Source organism: Adiantum capillus-veneris, chromosome 13 (assembly GCF_014529385.1).
Source record: "Adiantum capillus-veneris isolate H3 chromosome 13, ASM1452938v2, whole genome shotgun sequence".
Taxonomy (NCBI): Eukaryota; Viridiplantae; Streptophyta; class Polypodiopsida; order Polypodiales; family Pteridaceae; genus Adiantum; species Adiantum capillus-veneris.
In genome coordinates, this window is record NC_140943.1 from 132,208,503 (window position 1) to 132,226,627 (window position 18,125).

Sequence of the window (18,125 nt, forward strand, 5' to 3'; positions counted from 1 at the left end):
TTTGCCTCGATATTTTCTACAAAATGATCCAAAAAGAACACTGTAATGTCCGATTGTGGTGCCAAATGTTAATCAACTATAGTATTGTAAGGCTAAGTGAGGGAGAAAGGGTGTCCCTCACCAATTAAATAGAAGCACACGTAGAATAGAATCTAGTTGGGTGCCACCAACTCCATCATTGATTACTGGTCCGTATCTCATGAGTCTACAAGTATATCCATGAACCAAGAAATATACAAAGTAGGAATCCCATAAGGGTACAGTAGGCCATGAATAATAACCAGTTGGCTTGAATGTTTACCAATAGCCTCAGAGGAGCAAACTTGAGAGAAGGAGAAAGGAATGTTATATCTCAAGGGCTTTGAAGAATTAGAAGAGAAAAGCGCATCACACTTGGGTACAGAGATTATTGCAAGCAGCGGGTGGAGAGGGGTTTGACACTGATGCAGCGCTGGGGGAAGAAGAATAATCACAGTTAGTACCTTGATATTAAAGCGGTAGGTGGTAAGAAGAGTTCCCACAAGATGGTTTCATAGCAAGTAAAATTATCTACCTAAGGTAAGTTCCCACCAAGTGGGCATTGAATTAGTATGAATATCTACTGGAAGCTCATTCCCACATTGGCAAGGCTTTAGCAGTATTTTGAAAGCCATACCTAAAGCAAGACTCAAAGCCTAGTAAGCTAGGTAAGAGGGGAGTGAGAAAGGAGCGGCATGGAAAAATATATATTATGAAAAAACTGAGAATTTCTTAGGTATAATTTAGTCGAGGGAATTTTTTAAGAAAAATAAGTGATCAAAGTGTGTGTGTGTGTGTGTGTGTGTGTGTGTGTGTGGTGTCCTTGTCTAATTGTGTGTACTTGGGTTTTGGGAGAGATGGTGAGAGGTTGACGGTTATGTGTGTGAGGAAAAATTGGATAGTTCAAGCTTCCATTCTCCCGGTCTCCCAACAAAAGCAAGGGCTTCTCTCTAGATGAAATCATCTATGCTTGCATGTCAAGGCATCTCGTATTATAGTCAAAATCTCTTGGAAGAAAATGGCATGCTTGGCAATGCCATGGTTACTATATAAATCAAACATGGTGTACATTCAAAAACAAAGGAAGTTTTTGACAAGATCCTATCTAAAAAGTTCTCTTGGACAACATTCTTTGCACAATATGATCAACAAGGATAGGGGACACTAGGCCATTTTGCAGGAGTGTGGAGCAAGGGTTTCTCTCCAAATATAGTCCCTTAGAATTTCATCGGATGCAATAGAAGGGCATTACTTCATATCAAGTCACATTTGTATGATGTGCTCCACATATGTTGGGTTGGATAATCAACCGAAGCCATGATGCAAGAGAAAACCCTTCAACCATGCATCAATTTGAGTGGTGAAGATTACATGTAGATAGTGGTGGCTAGACTTTATAAGTCTCCAAACATGTAAGATTTGATTAACACAACTCTCTTTTATTTTTTCCAATCTCCCTTATGCATATTCTCATTCTTTGACACCTCTTCTCATGCTTCTTCTTCCCCATCCTTAAGATCTTGAATATGTGCCAACATAATATCAAAGTCTTGATAGCCCTAGACAACCATAGCTCAACAACCTTCTTCATCTTCATCCTTAAGATCTTCAATCTATGCAGACATAGTCCTAGCTAGCCGTAGCTCAACAACCTCCTCTTATTTTGCTTCTTCTTCTCATTCTCATTCTCTAACTCCTCTTCTCGTGCTTCTTCTTCTTCCCCATCCTTAAGATCTTGAATCTATGAAACATCGTATCAAGGTCTTGATATCCCTAGCCAGCCGTAGCTCAAAACTCTCGGCATTGATGAAGCATGTGGGAAAGATGTCCCATTGAGAGGTAACCCATCAAGATTTTTCATCTTAAACAACTCACGATTGGCACCAATGAGTTCGCCTTCGCATGAGGTGGGATATGTAACGTTGTAACACCCTCAAAATTGTCTTTGACATCTCTCTATGAGCCAAAAACATGATGGTGCTCATTCTGCTCACTGCCTGTGAAGAAAACCATGGGTTTTATTTTAAGTTCAAAGTATAAATTGAGTTTTAGCTTTTGGGCTTGATCGAGACGGCAATCACACAACCACATAATCTTTTGACATCATGGCATGAGCTTCTCACATCATTTCATTCCCTTTCAAAGAATTTGTTACAAAATTGTGAAACTTTTAAATATTGTACATTGACTAAAAGAGTGGTAAGCCAAATCTAAAATTCCATAGAGTATGATTACTTTAAAGAGCAATATCGATAAGATTTTATGTGGACAAATCTACAAAGCTACAAAGATTTTATGTGGACAAAGGTATACAGAAATGTTTAATAGTCATTAATAATTTTTTAAATTTGAATTTCTTCAAATTGTTATATTTTGAGAAAGCTTTTTGATGATGGAGTTCAAGTTAAAGAACACCCGATTTATTTTCAACCACCAAGCCTCATGTCATAAAATATAATATCTAACTTTACCGAATGATTTTCTCATATTACACTGATCATTTAATATGGAAGATAAAAGGGGAACAAGAGTTAGGATATAGATATGTGCCTCTAGACCTATCTCAACATGGGACCAAAAGGAGAAATGGTTGCATCTCAATAGGGGTCCAAAAGGAGATAGTCTACCAAAGAGCAATGTGCAATAAGTGCATCTAGATTTACCTCAGCAAGGGTCCAAAAGGAGGTAGTCTATCAAAGTGAAATGTGCATCTAATGGATCTTAAAAGACCTTAGGGTTAGCTTCATTAAAGACCTTTAAAATTTAGTGTTAAAAAGTCGTTTGACCTTAGGCAAGCTAGGGTTGACCTTGCGGTGGGAATCATACCCAAGCATGAGGTGCTTGTTGGATTGCTAACTAAAGTGCTTAAAGTGTTTGTGGTGGGAACCTTGCCCAAGCTTGAGGTGATTCTCATGCTTAAATGACTAAGGTTATTGAAGTATTCAATTCAAAAATAAACTCTCAAGAGGCATAAATGGTTTTCATGCTTAATTGACTAAGTGCATGAAGTGTTCAATTCAAACCAAATCACTTAAGAAGCATAACAGACACATGTCCAAATCCTCCACAAGTGGCCAGGCTCATGATGTGCTTGAATCCTATTGGATAGGCTTTAAAGGGTTCCAATGAGAATTTAGATGCATAAAAATAAATAATTAAGTTCTTTCTCTCAAAGAGAAAAAATAGGACACATGTCCAAATGATATAATTCAATAATACGAGAGAGAGAGAGAGAGAGAGAGAGAGAGAGAGAGAGAGAGAGAGAGAGAGAGAGAGATGGACCAAGCTTGAGAGGGGGGGAGGGTATACTCTCTCCCCCCCCCCCCCCCCACACGCACACACACACACACACACTCATTATGGAAAGTGCAAAGTGCAAAAGCTCCATCTCCTTCTCCAAGCTCGTTGAGAAGTGGAGAGCCTACACCAACACTCTTGGCTATGGAATACAAATCCAACCAAGAGCCATGCTGAATGCTTAAGCTTGCCATCTTCTTCATCTTCATTACTATGATATTATGCTATGCTAAGCAAGAAGAGTGACGATAAGTGAGGAACTATTTCTTTCTCCTATGAATGATTCTTCTTCCTCTTCCCTACCGTCATTCCCTACTAGCTGTCTCCACCTTCAAAGGTGTTTGAGGCCTTGGGACTGAGGCTTACGATAGTTAATGCTTTTGGAAAAGTTTATGTTATGCTTGTGAGGTATGAATCTTTCCATCTTCATACCATCACTAAGGTCACAAGCAACACAAAGATTGTATTATACCAAGTCTCTCTTGATGGGAGAATTTATAATACAAACGCCTTTTGGAGGGGGGACCGGCTCCAAGTAAATCCGGTCCTCAACTATTGTCATGTTCTCTAATACTCTCTCTCTCTCTTGCAAAAGTATTGTTCTCTAATACTCTCTCTCTCTCTCTCTCTCTCTCTCTCTCTCTCTCTCTCTCTCTCTCTCTCTCTCTCTTGCAAAAGTATTGTTCTTGCCAAGTTAATTAAGTACTATGTTTATGTTGCTACCATCAATTAAGTTCACCCCCCGTGTTCTCAAAGTAATCTCACAAAAATGCTCACTTTAATTCTCTTAATTCCGCTATTCTCAAAGTTCATAGGCCATTTCCATTACATTGGTATCAGAGCGCTTGGTTTCTCTTTTTTTGCTTAAGAAGAGAGGTCCTTAAGTATCCTATTAATGGTTGATTTTTTTAATTATATTAGGGTAAGTGGGACTGGGATCTATTATCGGTTTTGTTGAGCCCACTATGTGGGATATGATGCACACCTCGACAGCTTTGGTCTTAATAATGGGATCTTTTTAGACTTGCCTACGGCTTTACCATTATTGAGCCATAAGAAGCTCAAAAGAAGCTATCCCTTGGCAATTCTTCTATGTTAGACCCACTCCACTACTCTCTATAATTAACCAATTCAAGCCGTCGGTGTAGATACTTAAGTGCTTATTTTAAAAGGCTAAGAGGAGTAGAAACTAAGGTTTTGAATTGCCAAAGGATACACTAAGTAAACACATAGGTATAATTAGCATGGCTGACAATAACTAAGAGAGTAGAATGAACATTGATAACTTTGATTTTGCACATGAAGGTGCTAATGATGATGCCCCCATGTTTATCAATTATCTTGTTGCTAGGTTCCATCAAGCTATAGGCAACCCTACTTTACAAGGTGAAGTTACTCAACAACTTCGTGCTTATGGGATTTCCCTTCCTCTCCAAGAGGAGAAAGAGAGCTTAGGAGGTCTATTTATGAGACTCCCAAAAGAAGACTCTCTCCCATAAGAGAGGAGGAATCCAAAGAACGAGAAAGAAGCGAATCCCTAAGTTCCTCTAAAGATGTGGCTCCATGAAGACGGCGGTCTAGATGGTCGCCAACTCCTCCCAAGAGGAAATGGTCGACCCATAGGCCTTCTCCTCGTCACTCCGAAAGGGAAGAGAAGAAACAAAGGAAGAAAAAAAGCAAGAAAGAGGTCACCCTCTTCTCCTTCTTCTTCACCTTCCTGCTCTTCCGATGAAAGAAATAGTTATTCTCCTAGAGAATAAAAGAGGAGAGGACATCGTAAAACTTACCCAGCATAGCGAAGGTCCCAAAAGCTCAAGAAATTCAAAGAGGGAGGAAAGAGTATCTCTTTTCTTACCTATGATGGCACCTTTGATGCCACCGACAAAGTATTGGCCTTCATCCAACAATTTGATGTGTCCTTTGGAGACGAGGGCTTCATGGAGTTCTCCAAGCTACACCATGTAGCTATGCGCTTTTAGAAATCTTCTCTTCAATGGTGGGCTAGCCTTCATGGAAACGACAAATCCCCAAAGACATGGAAAACTCTACAAGTTTCCATAATGAAGCAATTCCTTGCAAGCGACTCCAAGGACAAAGTGCTCACCGAATGGAAAAGTTTGAAGCTACTCTTCAATGAGTCTATCCACAAATATGTAGACAATTTTTGGGATTTACATCTCAAAGCTACAGCCTTTCAAATGATAGACTTTACCAAACAAAAGCAAAAATTTTGTGTGGTATTACCTGAAGAAATGACCGAGTATGTCAACTCACAACGGCCTAGCACTATCACCGAAGTCATCCACCACACTATGGTTGCTTCAAGGATCAATTTCCAACAAGGGGTGAGAAGAAATTTCAAGCCGATGGAAAACAAGAATCAAAATGAAGCTAAAGGGAAGAGCAATGCTCAAAACTCTTCCCAAGGCAACACCAACAACAACAAGGCCAAGGAGAAAGGAGCTTACAAAGGTAAAAATAAGCTCTCTCCGGAATAATTAGAGGCCTTTCGTCAAGACCATAAGTGTTTTAAGTGTGGGGGGAGCAAGGACATGGTTATCATTTTTACCCCAAAAGAAATGTCATGACACTCCTAGAGCTTCCATGGTTGAAGCTCCAAAAGAGGATACTCATTGCATAAGCTCATCCCTCTCCTATGCTTGGGGAGAAGTAAGGAAGCATGATGCCTTCATCTTGTTTGACCCTGGCTCTACTCACAATTTTATGTCAACGGAGTTGGACACCAAGTTGGGCATTCAAGCTTTTGAGATGGGAGATATTGTAATTGCCGATGGAGTTTTCAAGGAAAAGCAAGCCTCCGTTACTCTCTTGATTGGGAAGTTGAGGCTTCATGTCCAAATCTACGTCGACAAAGAAGATCTTTTTATCTCTTCTCTCCAACATGAGGATGTTATCCTAGGGGCACCATGGTTCAACAACATAGCTGCCAACATGAAGTTCCCTGAAAGGAGAATCTACTTCACCTACAGAGAAAAGAGCATGTACATAGATGCTAATGAGTCGGGGAACACTATATCCCTGGTAAATACGCTTGCTTTTGATAAGTCAATGAAAAGCTCTATTTTTGCGTATATGATTTTTGTTAGAGAATCAGTAAATGATTCTAACGTTTTCACAAGAAGCAATAAAGGGAATCAAGAGGAATTAGAGTTGTCTAATTTCCTAAATGGATTCCAATATGTTTTCGTTGATGACATCCCCAGTGAGCTACCTCCAAAACGAGGGGATGATGACCATGTAATAGAGCTTCTACACAGAGCATGGCTGCCAACATGAAGTTCCCTAAAAGGAGAATCTACTTCACCTACAGGAAAAAGAGCATGTATATAGATGCTAATGGGTCGGGGAACACCATATCCCTGGAAAATATGCTTGCTTTTGATAAGTCAATGAAAAGATCTATTTTTGTGTATATGATTTTTGTTAGAGAATATGTAAATGATTCTAACATTTTCACAAGAAGCAATAAAGGAAATCAAGAAGAATTAGAGTTGTCTAATTTCCTAAATGGATTCCAAGATGTTTTTATTGATGACATCCCCAGTGAGCTACCTCCAAAACGAGGGGATGATGACTATGCAATAGAGCTTCTACTAGGAATCTCGCCACCTAATAAACCTCCTTATTGAGTTTCACAAGATCCACAAGAGGAGATCATGGGGCAAGTGCATGAATTGGTGGAGAAAGGGATGGTGAGGCCTAGCTCCTCTCCATTCTGTTCACCAGTACTTTTAGTGCAAAAGAATGATGGTACATATCACATGTGTGTCGACTATAGAGCACTAAATAGGATCACTATAAAATAATTAAAAATTTCCGTGCCGCGGGTAGAAGATCTATTTGACAAGTTACAAGTTTTGGCTTGACAAACGCTCCAGCCGCATTCAACTCACGATGGACAAAAATCTTCAGGCCACTCAAATTCTCTTGAGGAGTGCAAGTGACACCTCCAGGTAATCTTTCAAGTTGTGAGAGAGAATAAGCTTTTCATTAATCAAAAGAAAAGTGATTTTTTTCTACAAGAAATTCAATACTTAGGTCACATTATCTCTCAAGATGGTATCCATATGGATCCATCAAAGTTGGAGGTAATAAAAGCATCGCCTAATCCAAGGAATCTACATGAGTTAAGAAGCTTTATTGGTATGTGTGCATACTATAGACTCTTCATAGCAAGATTTTCTCAAATAGTAGGATCATTACATGACTTAACAAAGAAGGACATTAAGTATTCATGGACTGCTAAGGAGCAAAATGCTTTTGACAAGCTCAAAGAGAAGCTTACCTCTCAACCAATCATCATGCTTTCGGATCTCTCAAAGCCATTTGAGGTCCAAGGTGATGCTTGTGGTGATTGCCTTGGAGCAGTCTTGCTTCAAGAAGGGTATGCCATAGCATATGAGATCCGAAGGCTCAATACAGATGAACGGGTCCTGGGCATTTATGAGAAAGATCTTTTAGCTTTTCTACATGCCCTAAACACATGGAAGCACTATTTATTGGGGACTCCATTCATCCTACGAATGGATCACAAAGCCTCAATAACTTCATGACGCAAACCAAGCTTTTTGACAAACAAATGAGGTGGAAAAATTTTCTTTCGCGATTTAAATTTCATATTGCTCACATTGCTGACAAGCACAATCAAGTGGTTGATGCACTTTCACAATGGTCAAGGGTAAATGTGGTGTCTATAGCAACTCACAATGATCTATCTTTTATGATAGATGAGTATGCTACTGATTGAGACTTTAAGTAGGTAATTATAGCCTTGCATTAGGAAAGAAAAAAAAGAACCATTCACCTTGAAGGATGGTTATCTTCCAAACGGCAATAGGCTATGCGTTACTCACCCATACAATAAGAAAGTCATGTATGAATCCCATGCTTCGCCTTATGCGGGGCAAAGGGGGATTCCATAATCTACTCTTTGAGGAGTAGAAATGTATTTTTGTTGGCCTACCATGAAAAGTAAACATACAAGAGTATGTTTCAAAATGCGTGGTACACCAAAAATTAAAATTTGATCGAGGGAGGCAACTTGGATTGTTTCAGTCAACAGGCTTAGCAAGAAAACACACTCTATGCCTGTCAAAAAGACTATTAAGGCACATCAAACCGCAACCCTCTTTAGATCTCAAATTTTCAAGTATCATGGCTTGCCAACATCCATAGTGCCGGACAAAGATCCTACAAAGACTAGTAATTTCTAGAAGGGTCTCTTTGAGAATCGAGGAAGTAGATTAAATTTCTCTTCCGGCCTATCATCCACAAACGGATGACCAAAGTAAACTAGATCAATGTTCTCAATGAGATAAGTACCTACCTCTTATAGAGTATGCATACAATGACATTGTACATACTTATATGGGGAAAGCACTCCTCAAGGTTAAAAAGGGAAGATCCAAAAGTCCCTTACTACTTAAAGTACGCAGGAAGATCTTTGCTGCTGATGAATATAGCCGAGACTCACAAGAAGATTTTCCAAAGATTAAAGAGGTTATATCCATCTCAGAGAAAAGGCAAAAAGGGTTGCTACTAATAAGCACAGAAGAGGCTTAGCCTTTAAGAAAAGTGATTGGGTCTTGCTAAAGTTTCTCAACGCTCGTCTAAGGCATACTATGGGCAAGAATCCTACGAGCCACCAAGAGTATTATGCTAAACTAGCAAAAAGATACTATGGTCCTTTCTTTTAAAAATTCTTAAGCCAATCAATGAGATGGCTTATTAGTTAGTTGCCCAAACATTGGCTCATTCACAATGCTAACCATGTGAGTCTACTCCAGCCTTACAAAGGAGAGCCACAAAAAGAACCAATAATGAAGGACCTGCCAGAGATCGAAGATCAAGAAGAAGTGTTATAGCCAGAATCGATTCTTCGACACACAAAGACAAGGGTACTAAGAAAGGGTGACGTTATCCAATGATATCTTGTTAAGTTTAAGAAGTATCCTTTTAAAGATGCTAGAGGGATGCAAGGAACCTAGCTTAAGGATAATATGAACCTTGTCAATGCTTACAATGCTACACAAGAGTAAGAAAATGAAAATGCATTTTAATGAACAATGTTTTTGTCTTATAAGACTCATTATCTTTCTTTTGTTGTGCACAAAATTTAAGAACTATGCATACTTAGGATCATGTTTGTGGTGACGACATCTCCCAAACACCAAGTAGAACTTGTCACTGTACTTTGGAAATATGATATAGACTAAAGAGCAGACATACTTGTGGCAGCTAAGGCAAGAAAAAGGCAAAAAAGAGGTCACCCTCTTCTCCATCTTCCTCAAATTCTTCATCTTCTGAAGAAAGTGATGGTGCAACCTTTGAACCATCAAACAGAAGAGGCCATAGGAAATCCTATGCCGCGTGGAAAAGGTCGTCCAAGCTCAAGAAGTTCAAAGAGGGAGGGAAGAGAATCTCTTTCCTTACCTACGATGGCACTTTTGGTACTACAGACAAAGTCTTGGCCTTTATCCAACAGTTCGATGCGGCGTTTGAAGATGAGGGCTTCACGGAGTCCTCGAAGCTACACCATGTAGGTATGCACTTTCAAACGTCCACCAGACAATGGTGGTCTAGCCTAGGGCCAACGGTGAACCTCCACGAACATGGAAAGCTTTAAGAGCTTCCATTAAGAAGTAGTTTTTGGGCACCGATGCCAAAGACAAAGTACTCACCGAATGGCGAATCTTGAAGCTCTCTCCCTACGAATCCATTCACAAATATGTAGACAAGTTTTGGGATTTACAACTCAAAGCCGCTGTCTTCAAGAAATTGGATTTTCGAGAGAAAAAGCAAAAATTTTGTGTGTGCTTCACTGAAGAAATGGCGGAGTATGTCAACTCCCAAAGGCCATGAGAATCAATTTCCAAACGGGGGCTAAAAGAAATTCTAAGCCCACGGAAAACAAGGGTTCCAATGAGCCTAAGGGGAAGGAAAATGTCCAAAAATCTCCTAAGGGCAACTCCAACAAAGCTAAAGAGAAGGGAGTTTATAAAGGAAAAAATAAACTCTCTCCTGAAGAGCTTGAGTGTTATCGCAAGGATAACCGTTGTTTCAAGTGCGGCAAGCAAGGGCATGCGTACCGCGCTTGTCCCCAAAAGAACACCCTCCATGACCCTCCTAGAGGTACCTTGGTCGAAATCCAAGAGGAGGAAACTCATCACAAAGGATCTCCTCTATGCCATGCTTGGGGAAAGGTAAGAGAATATGATGCTTTTATTCTCTTCGACCCTGGTTCTACTCACAATTTTATATCTATAGAGTTGGCCACCAAGCCAGGCATACAAGCCTACGCGATGGGAGATGTCCTACCCGCAGACGGTGCTTTGAAGGGGCAAGAAGCTTCAGTCACTCTCTTAATCGCGAAATTGAGGCTCCATGTCCAAATCTATGTGGACAAAGAGGACTTCTTTATCTCTCCTCTCAAGCATGAGGATGTAATCCTAGGGGCACCATGGTTTGATCGCATGGCTGTCAATGTTAAATTCCCTGAAAGGAGAATCTCCTTTAAGTTCAGGGAAAAAGATATGTATATAGATGCTAAGGAAATGGGTAACACTATACCCATTGTACATACACAAGCTTTCAACAAGTCAATAAAGAGCACTATTTCCGTGTACATGATTTTTGTTAAAGATTCTCAAAATGAACCTAATGTTTTAGCAAAAGAAAATATACACAATCAAAAGGAATTAGAGTTATCCAATTTTCTCAAGGGTTTCAAGATTTTTTTATTGACGACATCCCTTGTGAGCTACCTCCTAAACGAGGTAATGATGACCATGCAATTGAACTTCTTCCGGGATGTTCACTGCCTAACAAACGTTCTTATAGAATTTCTCAAGCTCAACAAGAGGAGATTATGCGGCAAGTGCATGAGCTAGTTGAGAAGGGCATGGTTAGGCCTAACTCATCTTCATTTTGTTCTCCTGTGCTATTAGTGCAAAGGAAAGACGGCACATATCGTATGTGTGTTGACTATAGAGCACTAAATAGGATCACTATCAAGAATAGGTTTCCCATTGCATGGGTAGAAGACCTATTTGACAAGCTACAAGGGTCCGCCTACTTCAGTAGGATTGACCTAAAAAGTGGCTATCATCAAATAAGGATAGTTGATCAAGACATTGTAAAGACCATATTTCGCACTACGTTTGGTCTTTACAAATACATTGTCATGCCTTTTGGCTTGACCAATGCACCAGTCACTTGATGAAGAAGCTATTCAGGCTTCACCAAACCTTTACTAGAGTGTTCTTTGATGATACCATCATCTACTCTAATTCATTAGACGAACACAAGCAACACCTCCAGGTAATATTTCAAGTTTTAAGAGAGAATAAACTTTATGTTAATCGAAAGAGAAGTGAATTTTTCTTACAAGAGATTCAGTATTTAGGTCACATTATCTCTCAAGATGGCATCCAAATGGAACCATCAAAGTAAGAGGTATAAAAGGATGGCCTAAACCAAGGAATATTCATGAATTAAGAAGCTTTATAGGTATGTGTGCATACTATAGACTCTTCATAGAAAATTTCTCACTGATAGCAGGACCGTTACATGACCTAACAAAGAAAAACGTTAGGTACATATGGTCTGCCAAGGAGAACAATGCTTTCGAAAAGCTTAAAGAAAATCTTATCTCTCAACCTGTGCTTACACTACCGGATCTCTCAAAGTCATTTGAGGTCCAATGTGATGCTTGTGGTGATTGCCTTGGAGTTTTTTTGCTTCAAGAAGGGCACGCATAGGCTATGAAAGTCGAAGGCTTGACTCCATTGAGCAAGCTCTAGGCATATATGAAAAGGAACTCCTCGCAGTTCTACATGCCTTAGATTCGTGGAAGCACTATTTGTTGGGGACTCCCTTCATTTTGCAGACGGATCACCAAAGCCTTAAGTACTTCATGACGCAAACCAAGCTCTCCGACAAACAAATGAGGTGGGCAAATTTCCTTTCGCAATTTCATTTTCATATTGCTCACATTGCTGGCAAGCATAATCAAGTAGCCGATGCACTCTCAAGACGTCCGAGAGTGAATGCGGTTTCCATAGCAACTCACAATGATCTATCTTCTATGATAGATGAGTATGCTATTGATTCCGATTTTAGAGATGTGATTTCAGCCCTTGCACTAGGGAAGAAAGAGGAACCATTTACTTTACAAGATGGTTATCTTCTCTATGGCAATAGACTATGTGTTACTAACTCACTATGTGAGAAAGTGATGTATGAATCTCATGCTCCTCCTTATGCAGGGCATACAGGGATTGAGTCTAACCTAAAAGGGATTGAAACATATTTCTATTGGCCTACCATCTTTTTGCTATAAGCTGCCTTGAAGAGGCTTGGTGAAGGGTAGTACACTAGACACAGACACAAAGGATGAATATGGCTTGGCCAAAGTGAAAGCAAACATACAAGAGTATGTTTCTAAATGTGTGGTATGCCAAAAGATGAAGTTTGATAGAGGGAAGCAACCTGGATGTCTTCAACCTTTGCCAATCCCTAATTCACCATGGGAGAGCATATCCATGGATTTTATCTTTGGATTGCCTAAGCCTATCCATGGGAATACGGGAATATGGACAATAGTAGACAAGTTCAGTAAACAAGCTCATTTTATACCTGGCAAAAAGACTATCAAAGCCCATCAAATGGCAACCCTCTTCATTTCACAAATCTTCAAGTACCATGGCTTGCCAATGTCCATAGTGTCGGATAGAGATCCTAAAATGACTAGTAATTTCTGGAAGGGTCTCTTTGAGAATTTAGGAACAAGGCTTAACTTCTCTTTGGCCTATCACCTGCAAACGGATGGCCAAAGTGAAATAGCTAACCTAACAATTCTCAATCTACTAAAAGCATATGTAACGAAAGTAGATCAAAGATCCCAATGGGAGAAGTACTTACCCTTAATGAAGTATACTTACAATAACATTGTACATACTTCCACGAAAAAAGCACCTTTTGAGGTAATAGAGGGAAGATCAAAAAGTCCCTTGCTACTTAAGGTACACGGGAAGATCTTCGCTGCAGATGAGTATAGCAGAGACCTACAAGAATCTTTCCAAAAGATTGAGGATGCTATATCTATCTCCCAGCAAAGGCAAAAGGTTGTTGCTGACAAGCACAGAAGAGCCCAAGCCTTTAAAGAAAATAATTGGGTCTTACTCAAATTTCCCAAGGCTCGATTAAGGCACACAACGGGCAAGAATCCTACGGGACACCAAAAGTACTATGCTAAGTTAGCAAAAAGGTACTATTGTCCCTTCCAGATTCTTAGGCCAGTCAATGAGATGGCCTATCAACTCAAGTTGCCCAACCATTGGCTCATACACAATGCTTTCCATGTAAGCCTACTAAAGCCTTACAAAGGAGAGCCACCTCAAGAACCAACTAATGAAGACCCACCGGAGATCGAGGACCAAGAAGAGGTGCTGCAGTCCGAGTCCATTCTCCGACATGAAGACGAGGTACTAAGAGGCGGTAAGACTATCCGACGATATCTTATTAAGTTTAAGAATTATCCTTTTGAAGATGCTAAATGGATGCAAGGCATACAATTAAAGGATAACCTAAACCTTTTCATGTAAGCCTACTAAAGCCTTACAAAGGAGAGCCACCTAAATGGATGCAAGGCATACAATTAAAGGATAACTTAAACCTTTTCATGTAAGCCTACTAAAGCCTTACAAAGGAGAGCCACCTCAAGAACCAACTAATGAAGACCCACCGGAGATCGAGGACCAAGAAGAGGTGCTGCAGCCCGAGTCCATTCTCCGACATGAAGACAAGGTACTAAGAGGCGGTAAGACTATCCGACGATATCTTATTAAGTTTAAGAATTGTCCTTTTGAAGATGCTAAATGGATGCAAAGCATACAATTAAAGGATAACCTAAACCTTTTCAATGCTTCCCAACAGTAAGCAAATGTACAAATGTTAAAAATGAACAAAGTTTTTGTCTTATAAGACTCTCTTTTTCTTTATTGTGCACAAATGTGAAGTAGTATGCATGCTTAGATCAAGTTTGCAGAGACAACGTCTCCCGAACACCAAGTAGAGCTTGTCACTCTACTATGGAAGATTGATAGGACTAATGTGCAGACATGCTTGCGGCAGCTTAGGCTCTCAAGCGCCAAATGGACTAGTCGTCCATTCTGGAACAATGTCGTAGGGTAACATAGGGATCCTCTACCTGTTAGGAAAAAGGACTAATGAATATGCTTTATCTTCGCTACCCCATAGTCGAGGACGACTATGATTTCAAGAGAGAGGTAATGTCATAATAATCAATATCTAATTCTCCTAAATGATTTTCTCATGTTAAACTAATCATTTAATATGGGTAAGTGCCACGGGAGAAAAAGCTAGAATATTGGTTAAGCTGGCAGACCGGCCACATTAGGGATCCAAAGGAGGGAAAATAAGGATCCAAAAACGAGGGTCATCTTCAAAAGAGAAATGTGCACCAATGGGCTTAAAAGACCCTAAGGTTCAGTCCATTAAGACTTCCAAAATGCTAAGGTTCCAAAATTCAAAGGTTTTGTCCAAAGGTCAAAAGCCTAGGGAAATTGGATGCTTTGTGTGTGTCCCAAAAGTCTTCAACCATCCCTACATAGGAGGGGGCAAGCCCTAGAAGTAGGAGATGAGAGAGAAATTCACACACACACACACACACACACACACACACACACACACACACACACAAGTTCCCTTTACACAAAGGGAATGAGGGACACATGTCAGCTCCCTAGCCCAGATGCCCACAAGGTGTACTCAGTTTCTATTGGATGGCCTTGGAGGTGGACCAATGAGAATTAAGCTAGAGTAAATCTAGTTTAATTAGTTTAAAAACACTTAATAAAAGAACCAATAAGAATTAAGCTCTCTAGAAGACTATTGGACAGTCTCCCAAGGGGTCCAATGAGCATTCAGCAGCCCAATGGCTTGCCTAATTCCTATTAGCCAAGAGGCAAAGGGGTCCAATGAGAGTTTAGTTGAATTAAATAATTACCTAAAGCTCTCACAAAAGGGGAAAGGGGGACACATGTCAGAAGGCTATCACTTATGCTGCTTAATTTTCATTGGCTAGGCCTGGGGAGGTCCAATAGGGCTGTAGCATGAGCATTTAGCAAGGGGGGTTGACCAAGAGAGAGAGGGGGCTGATTTTTGCAAGGCATTATCACACACACACTCACACAATCTCATGTGTGAAGCAAAGAAGACTCTCTCTCCTTCTCAAGCTTTAATGGAAATCTTACCACCTACTCCAAGCTTGTTAGAAGGGAGGCCTACACCAACAACTCTTGGCTTTGTGATGCAAATCCAACCAAGAGCCAAGCTTCAATGCATGCTCATCTCCTCTACCATGCTAATTACTAAGCTAAGCTATGCTAATATGAGTGATTATGTGAGGAGATGTACATCTTTCTGGTAAGAATACTTCTTCTTCCTCTCAAACTACTCTCATACCCTGCTAGCTCTCACCATCTTCAAAGGTGTGTGAAGTCTTGGGTCTGAGACCGTGAGGGAATTGATGTTGTGTTTGATAAGTGTTTCTTAGTGCATGAAGTTTCCATCTTCATTGCACTAGCTAGTATTGAAGGAACACAAAGAATTGTATTGTAAAATGTCTCTCTTGATAGGAGAAACCATAATACAAAGCCTTTTGGAGGGGGGACTGGCTCCATGCAAATCCGGTCCTCAACTGTTGTCAATTGCTTAATTTCTCTCTCTTTTGAATTATTGTTCATGCTATATGCTCACTATGTTCATGCTATTTTCCGCTACACACAAGTTACTAGGCCATTAAATGTTACAGGCATAAATGGTTTCCATGCTTAATTGACTAAGTGCTTGAAGTGTTGAATTAAAATCAAATCACTTAAGAAGCATAAAAGACACATGTCAAAATCCTCCACATGTGGCCAGGCTCATGATGTACTTGAATCATATTGGATAGGCTTTAAAGGGGTCTAATGAGAATTTAGATGCATAAAAATAAATAATTAAGCTCTTTCTCTCAAAGAGGAAAAAGAGGATACATGTCCAAATGATATAATTAAATAATATGAGAGAGAGAGAGAGAGAGAGAGAGAGGTGGACCAAACTTGAGAGGAGTGGGGGGGGGGGGGGTTTATACTCTCCCACACACACACACACACACACACACTCATTATGGGATGTGCAAAGTGCAAGAGCTCCATCTCCTTCTCCAAGCTTGTTAAGAAGTGGAGAGCCTACACCAACACTCTTGGCTATGGAATGCAAATCCAACCAAGAGCCATGCTTCAATGCTTAAGCTTGCCATCTTCTTTATCTTTCATTACTATGCTATTATGCTATGCTAAGCAAGAAGAGTGACGATAAGTAAGGAACTATTTCTATGAATGATTATTCTTCCTCTCCCCTACCCTCACTCCCCTCTAGCTCTCTCCACCTTCGAAGGTGTTTGAGGCGTTGGGACTGAAGCTTAGGATAGTTAATGCTTTTTGCAAGGTTTATGTTATGCTTGTGATCTATGAAGCTTTCCATCTTCATAGCATCACTAAGGTCACAAGGAACACAAAAATTATATTGTACCAAGTCTCCCTTGATGGGAGATTCTATAATATGAAGGCCTTTTGGAGGGGGGACCGGCTCCAAGTAAATCCGGTCCTCAACTATTGTCATGTTCTCTAATACTCTCTCTCTTGCAAAATTATTGTTCTTGCCAAGTTAATTAAGTACTATGTTTATGTTGCTACCATCAATTAAGTTCACCCCCCATGTTCTCAAAGTAATCTCACAAAAATGCTCACTCTAATTCTCTTAATTCTGCTATTCTCAAAGTTCATAGGCCATTTCCATTACACCTGACATATTGAATCTAGAACGAAGGTATGAGATTCAAGATTTACCAGTGCTATGTATGTTCAAAGTTGGTGATTTCTTGTACTCATGGACACGAACCTCATCAAACCCAAGGTCAAGCATTGATGACAACCTACATGAAGAGGACCTATGAGTTTTTCAACTAGGGGAGGAACACAAATCTTTGAATCTCATGGAGCCTACATGCATACATGAATCTAGAGCGCAACCATCAACAACATGTCTAGATTGATTAATGCAATTATTAATGCATCTCATTTTTGTAAAAGGCTTAGATTGTGACTCTATGAAGAGTTAAGACCCCCTTCATTGCCCAACATAATCACCCATCTATACACATTTGATCCACTTCTATAGTGAAAGCTCACATTTAGCAAAGCCTTCATAGAAGGATAAAGTTCAAGAATGTAGAGGCATCACTTTAAGGACAACTTGAAACATCTACAACTTACCCACAACTTGTCGAAAGTGAATATGAAGTCATTAAAGCAAAATGTGGATAACACTTGATAGGTGGGTATTGTTGGATAATCAAGTGTAGCCATGACATAGGATCAAACCCTTAAACCATGCATCAATTGAGGTGGTAGAAGTTGCATGCAAATAGTGGTGGCCAGATACCATAAGGTAAGCTTTGGTTAATACGACTCTCTTTTGTTTTTCCAATCTCCCTCTCATTTATTATCTGCTTTGTCTGCTCGTGCTTCTTCTTCTTTCCCAGCCTTTGGATCCTAAAGCTCTGCCAACATATTGTCATCTAAAGGAGGGAAAGTTAGTACTTTGATAAGAAAATATGCACCCACAATGACCATCTCATGTTGCTTAATTTGAAAGATGATTTTTTGCGCAATTAAAGTGAAAACCCACTAAGTTTACCTCACAAAGTCACAAATTTCATTTTC